Genomic DNA, 22784 nt, shown 5'->3' with positions numbered 1-22784 from the left:
TGAAGGAAAAGTGTAGCCTGACTCTACGATGTCCCAAACTTCTGTACCAAGAGATTGAAGATAGGCAGTAACTCTTACCTTCCAATAATTTAAGTTTTTCCCATCAAAAACCGGTGGCCTGATTGATGCTTCTTTCTCATAGTTGCTCATGATGAACGATCTACCTTCAAGCGATCAAGCTTCTCTGAAGGACTTGCTCTGATACCAATTGTTGGAAATAATACTGAGAGGGGGGGTGAATCAGTATTATCAGATCAATAAAACTTTTTCAATACTCAGAAACATATACGCTACTTCAGTTAAGTGAACCAGCGTGTACACGCTACTGTATCTAAAGCAACCAGCGTATAACCAGAAATCTTATGATTCAGTTAGTTTATCTTCAGCATCAGAACATTATTAACCATATTACAGATAAATAGATGCAGTATAACAGAACAGATCATCACACAAAAGCCACACACATGAACACCATGATATAAGGTGGAAACCCAATGTGGGTGAAAACCACCTGCTGCAAGTCGTCTCTATCTTTCTTTAATAAGAAACTTCAGTTTACAATCTTTTGTACTGGTGCAGCCTTATACCAGTACGCAGGCTACAACCTGTAGAAGGCTACAACCTTCTCTCGTTCTCCAAACTCTCTTGGAAGGGAGCTCCAACCCCCTTTGCTCTTGTACTAGCTAAGATACTAGTACGTAGGTGCTGCCCTACAATCTTCTTTCCTTCAGGTACCACTTTTCATCAATTTTCAGACTGGATACTCTTGAAGCACAACATTACAATCTGAAGACCACAATTCATTCACAAGTCATTGAAGCTCAAAAACAACCAATACTAGCATCATCAATCTTTGAATCACTGAACCACTGAAACCCTGTCAACACCCAGTCACCAGAACACAGAGCAGACTACAGAACCTCTGCAATAACAGTCAGACCCAACTGCAACCCCAAAAATTAAGCTTCAAAAGATATACGCTACTTCAATGAAACCAACCCGCGTATACACGCGCTTTTACTAAAGACAACCTGCGTACAGATCTAAAAATAATTTCTCATAACTTGTAGCTGTACCAGACATCAGTCATACTTCAGAACATAACATTGCGTCAGTATGCAGATCTAAAAATATGCGTAATCAACCATATACCGATAGTTAATTTCAAACCATTTGATCCCGATCTCTCCTTAGATCTAGTCTTCCGTCAACCGGTGTGATCTCTCCTTAGCTTAGATCAAGCAACCCAGAACCTGCATATAAGATCTCTTTCTTTATCAGATATTCAAGACTTTTTCAGTTGTACTTGCCTAATGATCTTCTTCTCCTTATATAGCCTTAGGCCTTGCTCAATACCAAGGGCCAAAACCATAGAAATCCAATACCATCAACTTCAAAACTAGGGATCAACACGTCTGTCGAGATACTTTGGTCCAAAGACATAGGTTCAAGTACCGAGGACTAACTACCACAGACCAAAGGGAAGCTTCTCGACATGTACGCACTTTTCTATTCATGTAGCTGCGTGTATACGTGACTTCGTATATGGATAACCAGCGTATCCGCGACGTAGTGTATAGAGGACCTGCGTGTATACGCAACTTGGGCTTAATGAACCTGCGTATATGAAATTTCTCTTCATACTTGTAGTCTGAACTGAGATCTGTCATCAAAGAGAGTTTCCATCAAGGACAACACCTGGATCGTAGCGCCACACCTGTGCCAAAATGCCAACAGGCAACACCTTTCATAACTTCACCATTTTTGGATTTTTTGTTGTTCCAATGTTCACATCCTCAACTCCCTTCTCAGTTGGCACCAAGCTTGGTTTCTGGGCTACATCATCTTGATCAAACAACTCCTCTAAAGGTATTAGACCTTTAGGAATGACATTGTCCTTTAGCTGCAAAACTTCCATCTGATTTACCTCTATGTCTGCTTCACCATCATCTTGCTCTCCATCGATAGAAGTGTCTTTGTACTTGCCTTCATTTTGTAGAAATTCTTCAATCCCTTTGTCATCTTCAAACACCTGCCAATATCTTTGATTATCAGGGACAGCTGGGCGGTGTTTCACATGAATTTCAAACTTATTGTTTGAGTTCATCGGGATTTTCAAATTACTTGCAGCTGTTGCAAGGGAATCTGCAATAACATTTTGTACACAGGGTACACATGTCAAAGTGTAATATGGAAACAACCTCAAAATATCTAATACCACATTACGGTAAGCTCGCATTCGAGGATGTTTAGCTTGGTATTCACCCTTGACTTTCTTGATAACTAATTCAGAGTTGCCATAAACTGAAATTCTTTTTGCATTTAACTTCTTGAGGATTTTCAAACCAACAATTAAAGCCTCATTTTCAGCTTCATTATTGGAACAATCAAAAGCTAATTTATACGAAGAAACTCTTACATTACTCGGAACTTTGTTTGGTAGAAATGCAGGGCTGCATATCCAAATACCAATTCCAGCACCTTCCTTACCTACTGCTCCATCAAAATCCATACTCCACAAACTGGCTTCATCCTCCAAGTGCCAAAATTTTATTTGCTCTTCTACCTTTGCTTGTTGTCCATCAATTTTCTGTTGTTGTCGAAAAGCTGATTGTTTAGTGGTAGTATCAAGCCTTTGTCTTTCTTGATCAAGTACAGCTCTGAAATTTTCAGTGATCTCTGGAATATCTTCTACTTCAACTAATTGACTATTTACATCATTAAAACTATCAGAATATAGAACAAAAGATTCTAAATCAGTATGTACATAATTGATTAGATGATTTAAAGGTTTCTCCTTTCTTGTGATCATGTACTTCATCTTTTTCTCCCAGTATAATTTCCTCAACTGACCAAATACGGGAATAGTGGCATAAGAGAATTCTAGCTGCAATGTCCCTTTGAGTTTTTCTCCCCAAGATTTGGATAGAAGCATGCCAAATCTAGGAGGAATATCGGCCACAACCACATCCATAAGAACATTCTTCGCGGGAATCTGATCTAAAGTGACAACCAAATCTTTAATAAGACCAATACATCTAACCCTACCAGAGTCAAAGGAATAAAGATCATGGTACTTGTGAGTGATATCTAAACCCAATTTTTCCATAATTGCCTTTGGCATCAGATTATGAGATGCTCCTAAATCAAACATGGCGTTGTGCAATACATAATCATGCAATCTAAGGCTGATGTAAAAAGGAGCTACATCACTATCCTCAGATTGACCTTCTAATGCCGGACCAAAGATAAGTTCGGGCTGGTCATCCTCCACATTAACCATATCAGATAATGGATCTAAATTCAAAATCTTTGACACATGACCTTTATAGCTACTATTCTTCATTAATTCAGTCAAAGGTATTGACACTTTTAACTTAGCAATCTCATTCTCTAAGCTAAAGGTTGTGGTTTTTTCTACCTCTTTGACTGGAGCATCTTTCCTTTCAGTCTTCTCCTTTGATACATTTGGCTGATTTGACCTTTCATTTGCTAATTGTGTTTTGTTGGTGGTAGGATCTGCTGTCTCCTTTCCCTTTTTCTACACAATTGGAGAATCATTCTTTGGTGGTGTCACTTCCTTCCTCTTTTGAATTAGATTGATAGATACCTCTCTACTCCTAAGTGAATATTGTCACTGTTGGGTTGTCAAGGCATTCATGTATCCCCTCTGATATTCATCAGATTCTTCTTCTAAAATTGTTTCATTTGCTAAAATGAAATCTTCATCTTTTTGTACAGCTGGGATTTCTGAATACTCTTCATCCTCTGTGATATAAATTGGCAAATCATCAAGTGTAAAGAAATGATTCTCTTCTCCTATTATGTTCTCATCATCATTTGATTCCAGACCATGTACAAAATTCTACTGTAAGGGTGTCTTAACTTGCTGCTGTGCTACTTGGTCTTGTGCTCTTTGTTCTCGTTGTTTGATTCTGAACTGTGGTTGTTGCTGACCACGGAAGTTTGGATTTCTGATCTTTTTCTTAGGCTTATCAGTAATCATGAGTCTATCAAACATCTTCTCAATCTTGTGAAAAAAATGATCCGAGGAAGAAGCTTCCTCCTTTATGGTCACCTTCTTCTCGGCCTTTGCTCTAGCTCTCTTGGTAAGCAAATTTACCTCTATGCTCACTGCAATTTTCTACATGTCCTCCAATGTGGTCGGATCTCTTTCTCTCAATTGATATGCCAAGTCGAGATCAAAGCCATCAGGAAATTTAATCAAGCCATACCCATAGGTGGCTTTATATCAGTGGGAATTGCATTATAAACAGTATTGAATCTAACACAATAATCTTGGACACTCTCACCAACATTCCTCTTTATGTTTTCATATTCGGAAAGAATTTGAAGAGGATTTTTCTTTACCTCCCAGTGATCCAAGAATTGTCTCTGAAGAACAGCCAATGTAGTGATAGTTGCAGCCAATAAAGCTCTGAACCACTTCCGCACTTCACCTCCAAAAGTTTGCACAAATAGTCTCATAGTCACATTTTCTTCATCTATCTCATGAAGGTCAAAGAAATCGTTCATCTTATCCACATGTTGCTATGTTGTGATACCTTGGGTACCATCAAACAATGGAATTTTTCTTTGGTAATCAGCGATCATAGCATCCAAGATTTGTGGCAAAACGAGAGGTGCATATCGGGCAGCTATTGCTCTAGGTGGATTTGAAACTAGCCTTGGGGATGTAGGAGGAGTGGGAACAACAATAGCTGACAATGTAATTGGTGTATGAGGTGTCGAAGGAGGGGAGGAAATATGAGATGTTTGAGGTGTCGAAGGGTTGAAGGGGGAGAAGAGACAGGAGGTCTCTGATTAGATATGGTGGGCTGCATGGGAATGGTGGGAGTTTCAGTAGGAATTTCTAAACCAGATACAACAGCAGATGAACCAAGAGTTGCAGATGCAGATTCTAAGAACTTAGGAATGTTTGTAGCCACAATGGAAGTTTGAAGATTCAAGATATAATCATCAATTGATCTATTAGCCTTTTCAGTTTCAAGATCTTTGACAAACTCCGGATTTAAGATAGTAGAACCAACAACACTTTCAGATTTAGTTTCAAACAACGATAGATCAAAATGTTCATCAAACTCAAGATCTTCAAGGTATTCAAAAACAACTGGACATGAATGAGATCTGAACACGGGAATCACAGAACTTTCTTGTCGGAGAATTCTTGGGATGAGATTTGGGTTTTCATACACAGGAGGAGGATCAGGATTAGGATTGGCCCTGGTGTATCATCTGGAAGCCAATGTGTTGAATTATTCCCAAAAATCAAATGGACATCATCAATTTGTTCAGCCTATCAAATTCTAAACTCATCATCCAAAGTCTAGAATTGCTTTAAGATATTGGGGTAATCGTTTAGATCAGATGTTCAGTTTATAAACTAAACCAGAGATTGACTGAAGCAGCATTCATCTACTTTTGCACTTGCAAAGCAAGAGCATTTCGAAGGCTACCTAGCTAACTTCAGGCTCCGTCTGTAGTCTACAAAGAAAACAATGATAATAAACTTTTCTCCCCAGTATGGTCGCCAATATGTTAGTGCCTAAATCTACCTCAGGCTTAAGGAAGGCAAGTCTAGGGTAACATCAAACCATGCTTAACCTGGTAGCTAGCCCTACCAGGTCGAGAGAGGGCTCTCTCCTTGTCAATCTCAGGAAAAATATGGCTAATAAATCTTGAGATGACTGATGTAAAGACTAATTTTAGGCTAGGTATATGCTCAGAGGATTTTGATTGAGTTTTATGGTTGATTGCTGGATCAAATGTGAAAGGCAGTTTTGGGTTTGGGGAATGGACTCAGTCTTGCAGAGGTTTCTATGGGGCGAGCTAGGCAAATGGTTTAGTACTTTTAATTAACTAAAATGGAGAGTATTAAGACTAGTGAGGAGTTGGAGAGGGCATGAAAGTCTCAGGAATCCTCTTCAAACAGTTGAAAACATGAATAGCTAAACAAACCCTAGGTAGAGCACTGCGACATCAATGATTTCTACCTTCATCCTTGATTCATTTAGTTCAGCTGAAAAGAGAGATATGTGGCATACATAAACACATGTAAACTTGAATCACAAAAGGAAAAAACAATACCAAATCAACTTGCCACAAGAATCCCACAAAATGTTGCAAACCTTGGTCTATTCCTTTGCCAAACTGCAAAGATGAATGTACAATAATGCTCAAAGCATTCACAAGAGTCCAACCTTTACAAATGACTGAAAAAGTACTAGATATAGGCAAAAAACAACTCATTCTAGCCTTTAGGGGTCGAATTTATGAGTTTAGGAGCTGTTTCAACAAGATCTAAACTAAGAACTGAAAAGTAGGCAGTGGAACAACTTGCCTCTAAAACCTAGGAAACTGATTCATTCAGTTCAAAACCACCTATACATGATGTATCTACCTCCATGAGTGAATTTTTATCATTTTTACATCAAATTCCATCCATTTACATCAAATTATATCATGATTTTGACTATGAGAGAGAAAAAAGTCAAACTGAGAAAAAACTAGGCGAAAAACAGAGTTTTTTGGCAAAAATGGCAATTTTCCATCTTGTGCGCTGTGCCTCTTTCCTTGTGCATAGCGTTTTTTTGCAGCTGATTTTGGAAGACTTTCCATGCACCAAATTTGCTCCAAGTGGGCTTGTTGGAAAGCTCTATCTATCTGCTTTCCAGAACAGGTAAAATTTCTGAGTTTGGTGTCTGTTTTCCCCTCCAAAAGTCAGTTCTCCCAACACTGCTTCCTGTGTAGCCAAAAAGGCGCAGAGAGGGCATTTTTGAGGTGTTTTTGGCCCTTTTTGAGGCCCAAAACTTCACAAAAATTTATAGTAATTTCTGGGTATTCATAATTTTTCATGTGGAATCCAAAAATGTAGAGTTTTCCTCCAGAGGAGGTCCCTAGCAAAAGTGAGCGCCCGGTGGCGCTACGCACCAGGTAGGAAAACCTATTTTTTCCTTCAAAAATTCAAAATTGTCAAAAAGTGCGCCAAATTTCTTGAAATTTGGGTTGAGTGACCTGCATCAAGTATTTTTTTGGCCTAAGGAAGCTTCAGTGAAGATCTTGAGCTTATCTTGCTCTTTCTTCCTCCTCAAAGTTTTCCTCAACTTGGCCTTTAGGCTCCTTATTCTCGCTTTGCAAATCTTGTTTCTTGCCAAATAATGAAAAGCCATGTGCCTCAACATATTTTTCTCCTTGTTGGCTTTCTCAAGTAGCTTTTCCAAATGCATATTTTCCCTCTCAAGCCAAGATTCCTAATCAGCTTCAATCTCTTGCTCAAGTGGTGTCAATTTGATTTTCCTCCTCTTGGTTGCTTGCCTATTTTCTCTAATGTTTAGCAGCTCCATGATAGTCTACTAGTCCTCCAACTACTTATTCCTTTGCTCAAGGTAGTTTATGATCCACTTAGCTCTTTCAAGATTAAGAGATAAGTCATGAATGTTAGCTTCTTGTTCTTTTGATGATCTCCTTTAGTTTTGGGCTTTGGGAGCCCAAATCAGAATCCTCATCCTGAATCAAAATGAAATCTCTCTCTTGACCTTTAGAAGGCCCCTCATCATGCACTGGTTGTTTCCCTTTTTCCTGCTTTGCTAAAGAAGAAGGCAAATCCCCTTTCACCCCGGGTGAAGATAAAATTTGCCTATGATCTAATGAAGGAAATGAGACCCCTTCCACCCCGAGTGGAGATAGTACTCATTTGGCAGCTGCAAATAATCTCCTTGTGCTCTTTTGGTAAGTGACAAATACTGGCACACTGGTGGTTTGAGTATCATGCACCTCTTGCTGATTTGAAGACCCTCCTGCCTCATGAAAAACTGATGGGGTCACTTGATGGCTTTTGAAAACCTCATGTGCAATGAAATCATCCCATGAAACATTCAGCAAACTCAGCTGATGCAAAACAACAATCTTGATCAATGCAAAGTGATAAATGTTGTTGTATTGTTGATGAGGAGGTTTTCTTTGCACCAATGTGATCATTTTCTCAATATTTCTGCATATGAAATAGGGGATGTTCATCATCCTCACTCTAGTGAAATGCATCAATAATCTGACATGATAGGTATAAGCGAGAAAATCTGCCTTCACAACTAAAGTATTTGATAATGAGCTTCATGAGTGGAGCATATGTGTCCTATAGGTATCTGAAAGGGAAGACCTACTGATTTGCTTCTGATAGCCAGCATTGATATAAGGCTGATAATGCTCTTTGTCCACCAGTTGTCCTTTGTTCCACTGTTCACCCACATTCGCAATACCTGTTGCTTCAACTATAGTCTTAGGTTTCAAAGTGAAGGTAACACCTGCTAAGTTGACCTGGCCATTGTGAAGATGAAGGACAAATAATCTAGCAAGCTCATGGTGGTATTTCACTCTTTCCACCATCTCACAAAACTGGTAGCAAGACTGATGTTTGAAACATGCTACTGCAAGAGGACAAGCCAATAGCTCTATGAGTGTAGTGGGCTCCTCTCGAATGTGTTTTCCTTCCTTGTGTGGTTTTCTTGGTGCATGAATTTCTTGGGAGGAATCACTCACTATTTCCTCATCCCTTTCATAGGCTGAATCTGTTTCCATATTTGCCACTATGTGTTGTGAAATGATGAGTATGAAGAGATTTTATATTAAGAATAGGTGTATGATGTTTAATGAATGGGATTTGATGAGTGAACCGTGAATGAGGGATTTTGATGCTGGATATAGTGGTTTTTAGGGAGTGATAGGGTTTAGAAATGCAAATTAGGGTTTTGGGGAATAATGGGAATTAGGTATGAGGGTTTTAGGGTTTTTGGGATAGGGGGGTAGGATGAAATGTAGTGAAGGGGATTTGAAAATGATAAATAAGAATAAGACAGCAAAAATGACAATTTTTCAAACCCTAGGCAGTTTTTTCAATGCAACTGTGCAGCAGTTAGGGTTTAATTTTTCACCTATTTACACACCATGAATGATGATCAAATCTCTTGCAATGGAACTTTTGGGATGTTTACTTACTTGGAAGAATGAATATTGTAATATTTGGAGCCTTGAGGAGGTCGATTGAGTGAGATTTGGGCTTGGAGGGCAGGTGCACCGCTCCTAGACACAGGTGCGTCGCACCAGTTGTTATAGACATATTTGGGCATTGCAACCCTAATCAAATATGTCGATAAACCAAGGACTCTCAAAACCCTAAAAGTGTTGTTTCATACCCTAAAGGATCAAGGTCAACTGATTACATCATTTCCCAGAAGTTCTCCCTGAAAAATTGCTTAGAACTGGCCAAAACTGGACCATACTAACTGCTCCATGGTTAGGGTGCGATGCATCTCACTTTCTACACACAGGGGGTACGATGCATACTGAAATGGCCTTCTATAGGGTGCGATGAGTGAGAATAGACAAATGGTAGAGACATTTTGCTAAGTGGATGATCATGGAATCTTCCAGAAACTTCTCATATGACACTTGCCTCTCTGAATTCGCCCAGGGATGAGTAAAAGATCAATGAAATCTCCAAGTGGAACCAAGAACTATCAGTGGAATGACACTAATCAAAAACCCAGAGCTGACTCACACCCTTGCAAGACATCTATAAATGGATCCCTCATCTGAGAGATCTAGAGGTTGGAGTTTTGTAATTTGTAAGGAAGTGTTGTTGGTTTCTCTTTGAGACGTTATATTGTTGGGTGATCTAGCTTTTCATGAGGTGAAGAGGGCTTTCATGCTAGGAGGAGGATGTTGGATCAGACAGCTAGGTTGTAATCCTCTCTTCTACTACTTCTATCAATAAAGCTATTTGAGTTTTCCTCCATATACTTGTATATTTCTGAATCTTGTATTTATGTATGCATTTGTATGGTTAATGTACATATGATTCTACATTGTTTATGGTTATAGATCTCTATGCTTTGATGGTATTTTGCTTCTTTGACTCTACAGGTGTTCTTTGAAGCGGGACAAGTAAGGGAGTGTTGAAAATAGCAACAAGAAATGCTAAAAATAGCATTGATACAAAATAGCATTTCAGGATATACTCCAACTTTGTTGGAAATAGCAAAAAATAGAAATGCTAAAAATAGCATTTCGGGATATATTCCAATTTTAATTTGTCCTTGAATCAAAATTGAGAATTAAAATTCGAATTTAGTATCCCTAGTTGTTTGAAAAATAATCAATTAATTCATCTTGAGTTAATTAGTTGGTGAAAATCAAACATGAAGTCTTTGTGAAGACATGCAACAATTATCCCTTTGATTGAGGAAATTATCTCTTAATTAAAGAGATAAGGATGAGTTGTATTTCAATTGTAATTAGTTAGCTCAGTTAACTGAGTTAAGTCCAATTAAATTAGTTCCAAACAGTTGGAGGAACTAATTGTGAGTTCAGTCAGTTAATGCATGCATGTATGCAACTAGAGTTTCTCCATATAACTGAACATTCTCTCATAAATAACACATGCATGTCAGTTCATACAGAGACCCAATTGAGATTAAAGACAGGGACATTTTACTATAAGTTGGAGGCATTCTCCTATAAAGGAAACTCATCCATGCAGAAGGAGTTAACTCCTTCAGGATTACGCAGTTATTTCAGAGGTCAATGTTGTGTGTGAGGTGAGAATCACACAGGTTGCAACTGCAGGACCCAGGAGAAACTGCGCAAGGAAATAGGAGGCTTGGAGGACTGAAGAAAGGCATATGTGTTGTCTATTCTGTCTATAAGTAGCAGTCAGGGATTGTACTGAGAGTTGGATAGCTTGTGAGCTAAAGCTTTGTGTATCTTGAGATATTTGCACTTGTATGATAATACAGATAGCGTGGTTTTTAGCTGAGGCTTTCCCCAGAGTATTCTTCTTTGTTTCATGTGATTGAATCTTCTTCTTCATTATATGTGTTCTATTTGATCTTGCTCAAAATCAATTAAGCTTCCGCAAGTTTGATTGTAGAAGTAGATTAAGTATTTTGCTTTAGTACATTGCATAATTAGTTTAATCTACAGTGAGAATTTCTACATCAACATCTTTCGTATGGGGTTCAATTGTCGGAGGTTCCTTAGGAGGTCTTCTAGGGCCAGGTCTAGGTCTAAGATCATATCTTTTGTTTAGCTCTGCAATTAGGGATTCAGAGAAGGAATGGTATTTGGAAACCTATGAGGGTTCTTGATCTTCTTGAGCTTGCTTATTTTTTGAAAGAGGAATAAGGGTAGTCTAACTAGAAGAGGTATCCATATTGTTAATGTCTTCAGTGATAGTCATGGTATTGTCATCTGGTTTTTGATCATCTATCAATAAAGAAGTTTGCACCTGTTGATCATTACTAGGTCTTTGAAGAATTTTTAATTGTGGATTTCTTTTGTATTGACCTTGGTTTTGATTTTGAGGTCGACTAACCATCTGTTGAACTGTTCTGGGTTGAGTCTCAATCTCGGAAATTCTATTGGATAGATTTCTAAGAAGTGAAATGATCTCATCTATTTTAGAATCTCCAGTTTTAGTCTTTGAAGAAGTAGTGGCCTCTTGACTAGATTTAAGCTTTCTTTGGGACTTTTCCTCTTTAGCTTTTAAAGTGGCTGAGGCAGCCCTGTTTGCTTCCACTTCTATAGCATTAGTTTGCATGTCTTCAAGAGTCCTAGAAGTTATTTCTCTTAACATTACAACAAAATCATCTTCAAAGGCTTTTGAAAACCTAGATTTGGCTGCTGCTACAGGGGGTTTGCAATCAAGGGGCATCTTATGATAAAGTTTGTTGAACCTTTTAATAAAATCAGATACAGGTTCACCAAAGTTTCTTTTAAGTTCTTCAAACTCAGTCAAAAAGTAAAGAGCATCTTTCTTCACACCCCATTGGTTTTTGAATATATTTTTTAACTCCTCCCAAGACCTAATGGAATTTTTAGGTAACTGCCTAAACCAGGTTCTCACATTTCCCTCAAGAGATTGGACAAACAACCTCATATAAACATTTTCTTGTTCTATGTTCATATTATCTGCAAAATCTAGAAATGCTTGAAGATGGTCTTCAGTTGAGGAACCAGTTTCTCCATTATACCTAGGAAGATGTTTTAAATATCTAGGAGGGAATGCATCGAGGTTTTGAGGTAAAACTAAAGTTGCATATCTAGCCTATACAATAGGTTGGAATGCCATAGTAGAAGATGGTGTATGAGATGTTTGTGTAGATGTTGAAGAAGAAGAAGAGGAAGATGGTGATAAAGAAGGTGTATATCTATGTGGAGGTGAGGAAGGAGGAGATGAAGAAGGAGGAGATATCCTATATGACTTTAAGGGAGTCTTAATAACTAACTTATGGACCTATGACTAAGTACCTTCTTTAGTTTCAAAGAGTGGATTTGAGTATATAGATAAGGTCCCTTCAGGTTATTCAAAAATGGAAGGAAATGAATATGTAGTAGGGGATATGAAGTCTGTAGATTTGTATTTAGGTAAATGAACACCCAAGTTAGACTCATATTTAGGTGATCCTATTGGTAGTGGGGGTTCTTGACATGTTTCAAGTGAGTGAATGAGGAAAGTTGATTTGAAATCAACTCCCATATCTATAAGTTCAGAAAACCTAGGTGATAATTGTGTCCAATATGGATTGGATGGAATGTTGCTATAGGGATCAAATGATAATATATCTTCAGACTGCAAGGCTGAAAAAGAAGAAGATGGTTGAAGTTTTTTTTTCAAATTGGCCCTTATCACTAGTTTTTTTGGATCTGACAGAGGACTAACGGTGTCAGGTTCAGAATGAGATCTATTGTGCTTAAAAGGTGCCAGTTTGGTGTAGAGGAGTCGCAAGGTGAAAATTTTTTACCTATCTAGAACTTTAGTCACCTTTAAAGGAATAGGATTTATATTGTTTTCCCAGGAAAACTAATCAAATTCGAATCCCCAGCAACAAATCCAGATTGATGTTGTTCCTCTGAGATGATAATGGTCAATTGATCATGCCAGAGCATCTAAGATATTTGTTTTGGGGTTTTGGTTTTGGTTTTTATGGAGGACCAATACATAGAACAAACTATAAGAATGATGTATTAACTCTTTTAGATAGTACTAATAAATAACCAAAGGGCTGTTATTTAACTTCACACAATGATTTGAATTTATAAGGTGTGCAAAAAGAATAGTAAGGAGATATGATTAATTTAGATTTTAGATAGAAAGATAAATCATCATAAGTGGGAAAACCTTTGTCCAATGTTCAAAAGTTAAACAAAATATGCTTAAAATTACATAAGATGCTGACAATTTTATGATTTAGAGGGAGCCTTTCAGATAGACAGTCCAATATCTCAGTCTCTTTATGATAAAAACTTCATAATGAATTTTATGAATAACTATAACACATTTATTATCACCTAATATCTCTATAAAACTTAAACATATGAAGAATAAACATAATGAATGAAACACATGAAAACTTACAAAAGAGAATGAGTCTGTATGATACCAAATTCAGAAACCTTTTCTTTATTATCAGTGATCTAGAAAAACCTTGTACGTCAATTCTTTACAAAATTTCTTATGGAAGGTACCACCTTTAATAACTCATAGAAGAGAGTTATTTATACAAGTTTAAACAAAATACCCTAAACTGATTACAAAATAGCTTGAAAGAAGATAGGAAAAGAAAAATTGCTACATGATGTGTCCCTATTAGATAGGAAGTTGTTGATGATTGTTCCTTCAAAATCTATTGTTGCTATCTTCTTGTTGGAATGAAACGTTAATAAATTGTTTCACACAATTGATCCCACCTTTTCTCACTATGTATCTTGAGATTTACCATCCTTCTAAATATCTCATCAACTTTGGTATATCTCTCAAAAGTGGGTTTAGTGAGAAAAAAGTGCCCAACTTCATATTTTATTGTGAGGTCAGAGCTCAAGGCTTCCAAAAACTCTTTGCCAATAATCTGTCTTTTTATCCTTGCAAATTGACTATTGTCCGCTGCAATAGTATATAATCTTTCACAGTAATCCTCCAATTTTACTAGTTGATCATTCAATGACACTATCTCTGGTAACCCTTTCTTATGCAACATACTGAATTTAGAATGAAATATTCTAACTGTAGTGTTCAAAGCTTCACATTTTGTTTTCAGCTGAGTTAATAGATTCTTCTTCATTAGGAATTTCTTAATCTCCAAAATAGTAGTTGTCCTCTCTGGAATATTTATCTCTTCTAACTGTTGCCTAGTTTTAGAGTTTAGTACTCTGATCATCCCTGATGCTTCTTTGGGTTTTGTTCCCAATGTTGCCTTCTGGGTCTCTATCTTTGCCTTGCATTTAGCAATCAATTATTGTTGCTCAAAAATGATTTGTATGGATGGCCATACTTATGTTATGGAGTGGCTAATATCTAACCATATGACTTCTTTGGCTTGGGCCAAAGTGTATGCCATTAGCGTCTTGCTCCCTAATTGTTTAACCTTGAGCTCTAACCTATGTGATTTTTTCATTTCTTCTACATACAAGGTATCATTCTTTACGTTTTGTGACTCTAGGGTTTGGAACTTCTGGAGTAACTTCTCATTTTGTTGTTTCTGTGCTTGTAGCTCCTTTGATAACCTTGTTGTTTCACCTATTGCTGGAGATGAAGCAATGTCAGTAGGAGATGGACTTAGATCTACACCTATCATTGGAATTGTTGTCACTGAGATTACAGCAAGTTGTTCTGCCTCTTTTTCCTTGAGCAGTTATTCTATTTACTCCTCCATTTTCTTGATTTGTATGTTTTCCTCAATGATGAGCTTCAACATCTCCTCCCTATCTTGTTCATTTTCTTCCATTTCTTTGGTCTGTGGATCCTCAGTTGAAGGCGGCTGCAACTGTTTCTTCGAGGCTGTAATCTCTACATTCTTCTTTTGCGGTATTTCTTCAATTGCTTTATAGTCTTGGGGATCATATCCAATTATTACAATAATATCTTCTAAAGATTTTAACCTGGTATCTTTAGATAAAGATGACAGTTTTTCAATCTTGAGTTGTGACTGCACATTTGACAAGGCAGTTTTGAGCTTGGAAAGAGACATGGCAGTTGTAGTCATTGTTGAAAATAACATCTCACTTGATTTCCTATGCAAATCCATTTGATCAATAGGATGTATCTGATTTACATCAAATGAAAAGATGGTATTCTTCTATTCTTCTGTGGATTTGGGAAATGGAATTTGAGCCTGCAAAATTGCCATTTGCATCCTTCCTCTTTCACTGTCAAAGGTAGAGAGAAGTCTATGCTAAGAAGTGGATGTATGTTTCCAAAATTGACTGTATACTTGAGATTTAAGACTTTCATTCTTTTTCTCAATTTCCAAAAATGTTGAGAAGATATTAGTATCTCCTACTGAGCTGGTCTAAGTTGACTAAATAATCTCCATAGGTTCAGTTGAAGAAGGAGTTGAAGAAATAAAAGGAGGCTTGGGATCAGTGTTCCTTTTTGATGAAACATCTTCCAATTCTCCAAGATCAATTATTTTTGGTGGCTTGCTTCCTGATGACATTGATAGTCCATAGTTCAACTTTTTTCTTAAGATATAGTACTCTTTACCTAATTTTGTAGCTGACTGAGTTTCCTCTCTGGCTCTTTTATGCTGAGTACTTTGAGTAACTGGGGTATTTACCTGTGGAGTAGAAATAATATGTTCATCTACTTCTGTGAGAGTTCCTTCGGACCACTGATCCCGGTTCATGAACTTCTCCAATTCGGGCCTGAGAGTATGGTTGTAAGGTGTTTCTTTCAACTGCACTCTTAGAGCTGAAATTATCCCAAAAGGATCATAAGACCAAGTGAAGCTTGGCTGTAGGTTCATGTTCTTTAATTATCTGTCTACCTCTGTACCTACAGACCTAGTGTTACAAATGAATGTCCCTACCTTGGCTTTGAGTTTGAACTATGACTTCTTCTTACCTGTGACAAAATGAACTTCATCCATATTTATCATCTGCCTGATGTATTCCAGTGAGAAAATCCTCATTGGCACATACTTAGGTAGTTTGTATGGAGCCAACTCACTACCATATATCCTAATCTCAGTGTAATTCTGGTAAAGGTACCAATCTCCAGTCTTGATCTATTTTGATAGGTGCAATGTTCTCTTAATCTCTTCTCCAATTCTAGGCTCTGCCTAGCTGTTGAGTAATTGGAGAATTGGATGTAAAAAGAGTCAATAAAATGATAGAATGTAAAGTTGGATGATCCTACTCTTACTAACTTTGTCCAATGACTCATTGATTGATTCACTCCCTGCTCATCTTGTTTGTTAAGCTGAATGGGCAATAGATCTCCCTGTTGAAACAAAATTAAATGGATTATGACTGAGCTATACCTGAAAACTCCTTGAGTAGTCAAATTCTTAAACTGTTCATGTATATATCAGCCAAAAGTGGCTATAATTATACATGAAAGCAGGTTGATATTCTTTGCTAAAAATGGAAAAGAATCCAAATATGGATTCATCAACAGATTCGTCATTTTCATAGCCTAGGAGGTATAATAGCAGAGAGATAACATGTCTAGTAGCTTCAGGGAACATGGAAGATGAATATGGTGGATTTATCTTAGGTAATTCAACATCTTCTAGTAATAAAATTTCAAAGATAAGTGCTCTCTGTGGGAAAGTGAGTTTATTGTAAGGTCCATGAGAGCTGTTGGTGAAAAAATGGCTAAGGGAGTCAGATGGAGGTATCATTAACATTTGATTTATGCTCTAAGCAGTAATGGTGATCAGGATTTTTCCATCTTGAGTCATCACTGTTCTTTGCACAGGATCATACCTGGCTTAACACCAAGTAATTAGATCAGGGGAGTGATGAGTCTTGGGAAAAGAATATAATGGAAAAAGTGTCTCCCAGAAGTGAATGGGGTCCTCTTTATCAAAATATTTCAATTTTAACCATGAATGTAATTCATGAAAATCGAATTCACATTCATAGTCATTGATCTTGAAAAGGGAGTCTACAAGGGGCATATGATCCAAATCGAGGGAGATAATAGAGGGATTCCCTTCTTCGGCAGTCTTCTGTATTTTTGATTTAGGAGCCATCCTGCTGTAGGGGAAATTCTGAAACTGTTTTAATTAAAAGATGGATGACAGTGGAGAAAATATACACAGAGTGACAAATAGTGTTTTTGGTATATGAATGGAAGTGAAAAGTGGCAAAGATTGGGTCCATGGGGTATTTATAGGTGTAATTGGGCTTAATTGACTGTTTAAATCTAGCCGTACACAATTAATTTGCAGAGGGATGTGAATTAATGTTTAACAGGTGATTAAACGGTTAATTAGGCATAGAAACGGCTTTGGAGCATATGGGAAACAACATTATAACATGGCAGGTGGTGAATGGGTGAGTGAAAATGGACTAGTGACGTGGAAGTTCGTGAATGGATGGAAGCTAATGGATTTTTATGGCACGGGAAGAAGTCAATGGTCGGATGGAGGAAAACCGCCAGCGGATTTCGGGGGGGGAGGGGGGGGCATGTTAGTTTATGGTTTCGATCCTTGGGGGTCTGAAACACTGTGGGGGCGGCACTTCGCAAAAAGGGTAAGCCATTAAAACTTCTTTTCAGACCCCCATCCCTCGCGTTAATGGGAAACGGCCGAAGGGGGTCTGAAAAGCTCCCTCCTTCGTTGATCTAGTGAGAGTGAATGATCTTTTTTGGAATCCTCTTGGTGGTTATCGGTGCCTGACGTGATGTTTTGTCATTTCTGTCGATGCAACAAAAGCATATAATATGACTTATTTGCAATGTTATCAAGCCTTATTACAATAATTAAATTATAATTAAAGAAATTAAGCATTGATTAATTTAAAAACTAATTTCAAAGGTGCATTTAAACTTAGCAACCTTAATTTTATTTTCTAAAGAAAATATTTTTCTTTTATTGCTTATCTAACATTTTCATTTTGCCTTCCTTTTTTAGAGCAACTACCCTATCATTTTATTTGATATGGACCTGAAATAATAATCACTCCTAACATTTTTATTTTCCATTTTATTTTTGGTCCATATCCTAACTTATCATTTTTTTTGTGGCATTTTGATTTTTTCATCTAATAACTAACTTATCAAAAACAAGAATGTTACAACAGAACCTACTTCTCATGTTGAACTCTCATGTGTCTAAGAGGATGGAATTGGCCTCAAGAGATTATGTTATGGTGTTTTTGGCCTAAATCTAGTGAAATTTTAAGGTGTTTTTGGCCTAAATCTAGTGATTTTTTTTGTTCAAATCATGATCTTTTGTTATATAAAATGTGTTTTTGACTACATAAATGGATTCAGCACCCTCAAAAACCCCTGACCTACTTGAATTGTAAAACGTTCAAAACTTAAATTTGCGACTCCATGTTGGGTTGTGTTATATTCTTTCCACAACTAGCCCACATAGTTAACCAGGGGTTAGAGGGGAGGGCAGGTCACAGGGGGTTTGAGGGGTACCCATAACCCCACTTTATGGGGTCTGAGGCAACGCCCTGAAAAATTTTGGTTTTGGACCCTATGTTAGGTTGGGCGGACTCTCCTATGGTTTTGTGGATGATTTTTGCACATGTTTTTGGACGCGATGGTTTTCAGTCCATGGTTTTGGATGCGATGGTTTTTGGTCCATGGTATTGGATGCTTCGGCATGTATAAATATGTATTGTAACATTGAAAGGAACATAATGAAAAAACAAGCTAGTAGTCCCGGTTTTGGTATCCAGGGGAAAATCTCTGTGTATATGTGTTTTATGTGTTATGCTCTCGCATTGTTTATTTTATGTGTTTTAGAATTCATATGCAGGTAATTTCTGTACAGGGTTAAAACCTACATTTGGTATCAGAGCAGTTTTGGCTCCAAGGGGATGCCTTTGTTGTTGAGGGGTTTGGCTCAGGCTTGTGGTAGACCCTGTTCAGTGGGAGATCTGCGAGATCGATTCTAGTGGTGAAAGAAGATGGCGAGCAGTGGAAAGATAGAGATAGAGAAATTTAATGGTCATAGTTTTGAGTTGTGGAAACTCAAGATGGAGGATCTGTTGGTGGATAAAGATCAGTGGATCACAGTAGATCCAGGTACTAAACCAACAGGAGTATCTGATGAAGAATGGAAGAATTTGGATTGGAAGGCAAAGAGCACAATATGATTGTGTGTCTCAGATTCAGTATTGCTGAATGTATCAGGGGAAGCTACGACGAAGGCTTTGTGGGACAAGTTAGGGACTTTGTACCAATCTAAGTCTCTGGTGAATAAACTGTTCCTGCGGAAAAAGCTGTATAACCTGAGGATGAATGATGGAGACTTGGTGACAGAGCATCTGAACACAATTAATATTGTGGTAAGTCTGTTAGCATCTGTTGATATTAAAATTTTAGATGAAGATAAGTGCATCAGTTTTTTGTGTTCTCTACCAGATTCGTGGGATAGTTTGGTTATTGCAATAGGTAGCAATGCAACTACCTTACAGTTTGATGAAATAGTCTCAGCCTTGCTGAATAAGGAGATGAGATGGAAAAATATGGAGAGCTAGAATGGTGATGCCTTGTCTGTACGAGGATGGTCCCAGAACAGAAACAAAAATAAGTCATCGAGTGGGAGATCTAAATCTAGAGGGAGATCTAAATCTCCAGGAAAACCTGTAAAGGTGGTGTGCTATAAATGCGGAAAGGAAGGGCACTACAAAAGGGACTGTAAATGTAAAGCTCCTGACAAAGGAAAGGAATCTGATGATGCTCCTTCTGCAGAGGCGAAAACGACCTCAGATGAAGGTGGGGATGTGTACTTGGCTTCTTCAAGTACACATGTAGATCATGAGGCATGGTTGATTGACTCAGGTGCATCCTTTCACTTCATCCTCCATAGAGAGTGGTTCTGCAAGTATGAGAAATACGATGGTGGTGATGTCTTCTTAGGGGATGATAGGAAGGCTAGAATCATTGGTCGTGGAAAAGTAAAGTTGAAGTTGCAAGGTGTAAAGGTTAGAACACTTCCGGGTGTTCTGCATATTCCTGCATTGGCCAGAAATCTATTTTCTGTAGGCAAGCTGGATGATGCAGGTGTAACAATAGTTTTTGAGAAGGATACCTGCAAAATGGTTCGGGGAGCACTGGTATTGATGCGGGGAGTTCGAATTGGAACTTTGTACAAGCTGCAAGGTAGCACTGTTATTGATGGGTGCAACAATTATGTGGTTCCTGAAAGTGGAGCAGAAAATCTAGTGGTCTCTGGAGAGAAGACCATGTTGTGGCATCAAAGGCTTGGACATATTGGAGAGAAGGGCCTTCGAATACTTCATGGTAAAGGTATGGTAGAAGGTATGAGTAATAGCTCTCTGGATTTTGATTTCTGTGAAAATTGTGTATATGGGAAGCAGAATCGGGTGAGTTTCCCCTCTGGTGGTAAGAGGGCGAAACATATATTAGAGCTTGTGCACAATGATGTGTTTGGACCTATGAAGGTTCCATCACTGGGTAAGTCTGTGTACTATGTATCATTTATAGATGACTTCTCAAGGAATACATGGATATATTTCCTTAAGAAGAAATTTGGAGTCTTTGACAAGTTTAAAGAATTTAAGGCTCTGGTGGAAAACCAAACAGAGAAGAAGCTAAAGGTGTTGAGGATAGATGATGGTGGAGAGTTTTGCAGTAAGGAATTTGAAGAATTCTGTAAGAAGTGTGGTATAGCATGGTATAAGACTACTCCATATACACCTCAGCAAAATGGAGTTGCAGAAAGAATGAACAAGATGCTGATGGAAAGGGCAAGAAGCATGCTTAGTGGTGCCGGGTTAGGACAGGAATTCTAGGCAGAGGCAGTGGAGACAGCGTGTTACCTGGTCAATAGATCAACTTCATCAGCGTTGGAGGATAAGACTCCACAAGAGCTATGGACTGGTAGGAAACCCTCTCTTTCACATCTGAGTGTATTTGGATGTGATGCATATGCACATGTTCCAAAGGAGAAAAGAATGAAGTTGGATACTAAATCTGAAAAGTGCATCTTTATTGGGTATAAGGATGGTTTAAAGGGTTATAAGCTTTGGAATCCAGTAACAAGGAAGGTTGTGTATAGCCGAGATGTGGTGTTCAGAGAGGTGAAAGATGTTATTAAACATGAAGTCCAACCAAAGGAACTTGAGAAGACAGAGTTTGAGCTAAAGGAGGAAGAATCGGACTTTATAGTAGAGGAGGAATCAGAAGATGAAGAACCACAAACTCTGGGTGTAAGAAGATCAGTTCGAGAAAGAAGGCAGCTAGAAAGGTATAGTCCATCTGCTTTCTGTTCAAATTTTTCTTTGTCAGTTACTGATGACGATCCCAGAACTATGAAGGAAGCAGTGGATTCAGAGGATGGAAAACTCTAGAAAGAGGCCATGGTTGATGAAATGGCATCTTTGCAAAAAAATGAGGCTTGGGATCTGGTGGAGTTTTCGGCTAGAAGGAAACCCATTGGCAGCAAATGGGTGTTCAAAAAGAAGACAAATGCAAAAGGAAAAGTGGAGAAATACAAAGCTCGGTTGGTAGCGAAAGGTTATTCCCAGGTGCCGGGAATTGATTTTGGTGATATTTTTTCTCCTGTTGCCGAGGTAACTTCTATTAGATTACTTTATCTATTTCTGTTGCTTTTGATTTTGAGGTAGAACAGATGGATGTGAAGACAACATTTCTTCACGGGAATATAGAAGAGGAAATCTACATGAAGCAACCTGAAGGTTTTGTGGTGAAGGGTAAGAGAGAATTGGTATGCAAGTTAAATAAGTCTCTATATGGGTTAAAACAGTCACCAAGGATGTGGTATCAGAAATTTGATACATTTATACGGGGACTCGGCTTCACTAGAAGCAAAGCAGATCACTATGTGTATTTTAAATTAATTGGTGACCGTGTTATTTATCTGGGCTTGTATGTGGATGATATGTTGCTAGTTGGAAATGACAAAGAAATTATCCAATATTTGAAGACTCATTTGTCCTCCAAATTCGACATGAAAGATCTTGGTGCTGCAAACTATATTTTGGGCATGGAAATTAAAAGAGATCAAACAAAGAGGAAGCTTTGGTGAAACCAGAGGAAGTATGTCGAGACAATATTGCATAGGTTTAATATGCAGGATAGTAAACTGGGGAAGGTTCCTATTCCTATAGGTGTGAGGTTATCTACTGAACAGTGTCCCAAGACACAAGAAGAGGAAGAGGACATGTCCCGTGTTCCATATGCAAGTGCAGTCAGTAGCTTGATGTATGCAATGGTCTGTACTAGATCAGGCATTGCACATGCAGTGGGAGTATTGAGCAGGTTTATGTCAAAACCAGGGAAGGAGGATTGGACAGCAGTGAAGCGGGTTTTCAGGTATTTGCATGGCACTAGTGATTATGGTTTGTGCTACCAAGGAAGACCAGGATTGGACAGAGTGTTGGATATTCATGGCTTTGTTGATGCAGACTGGGCTAGAGATCTGGATCAGAGAAGATCTACAAGTGGGTATGTGTTTAACCTATTTGGAGGTGCAGTCAGTTGGATGAGTAAGAAACAATCTATAGTGGCACTATCAACTACAAAGGTAGAATACATGGCAGCCACTCATGCAAGCAAGGAAGCAGTTTGGTTGCAGAGATTGTGTTCAAGTATGGGGTTAGTACAGGAAGCTATAAGGATAGATTGTGACAGCCAAAGTGAAATTTTCTTATCAAAGAACCCTGCAGATCATTCAAAGACAAAGCACATTGATGTTCAGAATCACTTTGTGAGGGATATGATAGAAGACAAAAAGGTGTTGTTGGTAAAGGCGGACACT

The sequence above is a fragment of the Pinus tabuliformis genome, chromosome 5_1 (genome assembly GCF_031772625.1).
Source record: "Pinus tabuliformis cultivar Carrire ecotype Pingquan chromosome 5_1, CPIR1, whole genome shotgun sequence".
Taxonomy (NCBI): Eukaryota; Viridiplantae; Streptophyta; class Pinopsida; order Pinales; family Pinaceae; genus Pinus; species Pinus tabuliformis.
Note: the sequence above shows the minus strand (reverse complement) of the source record.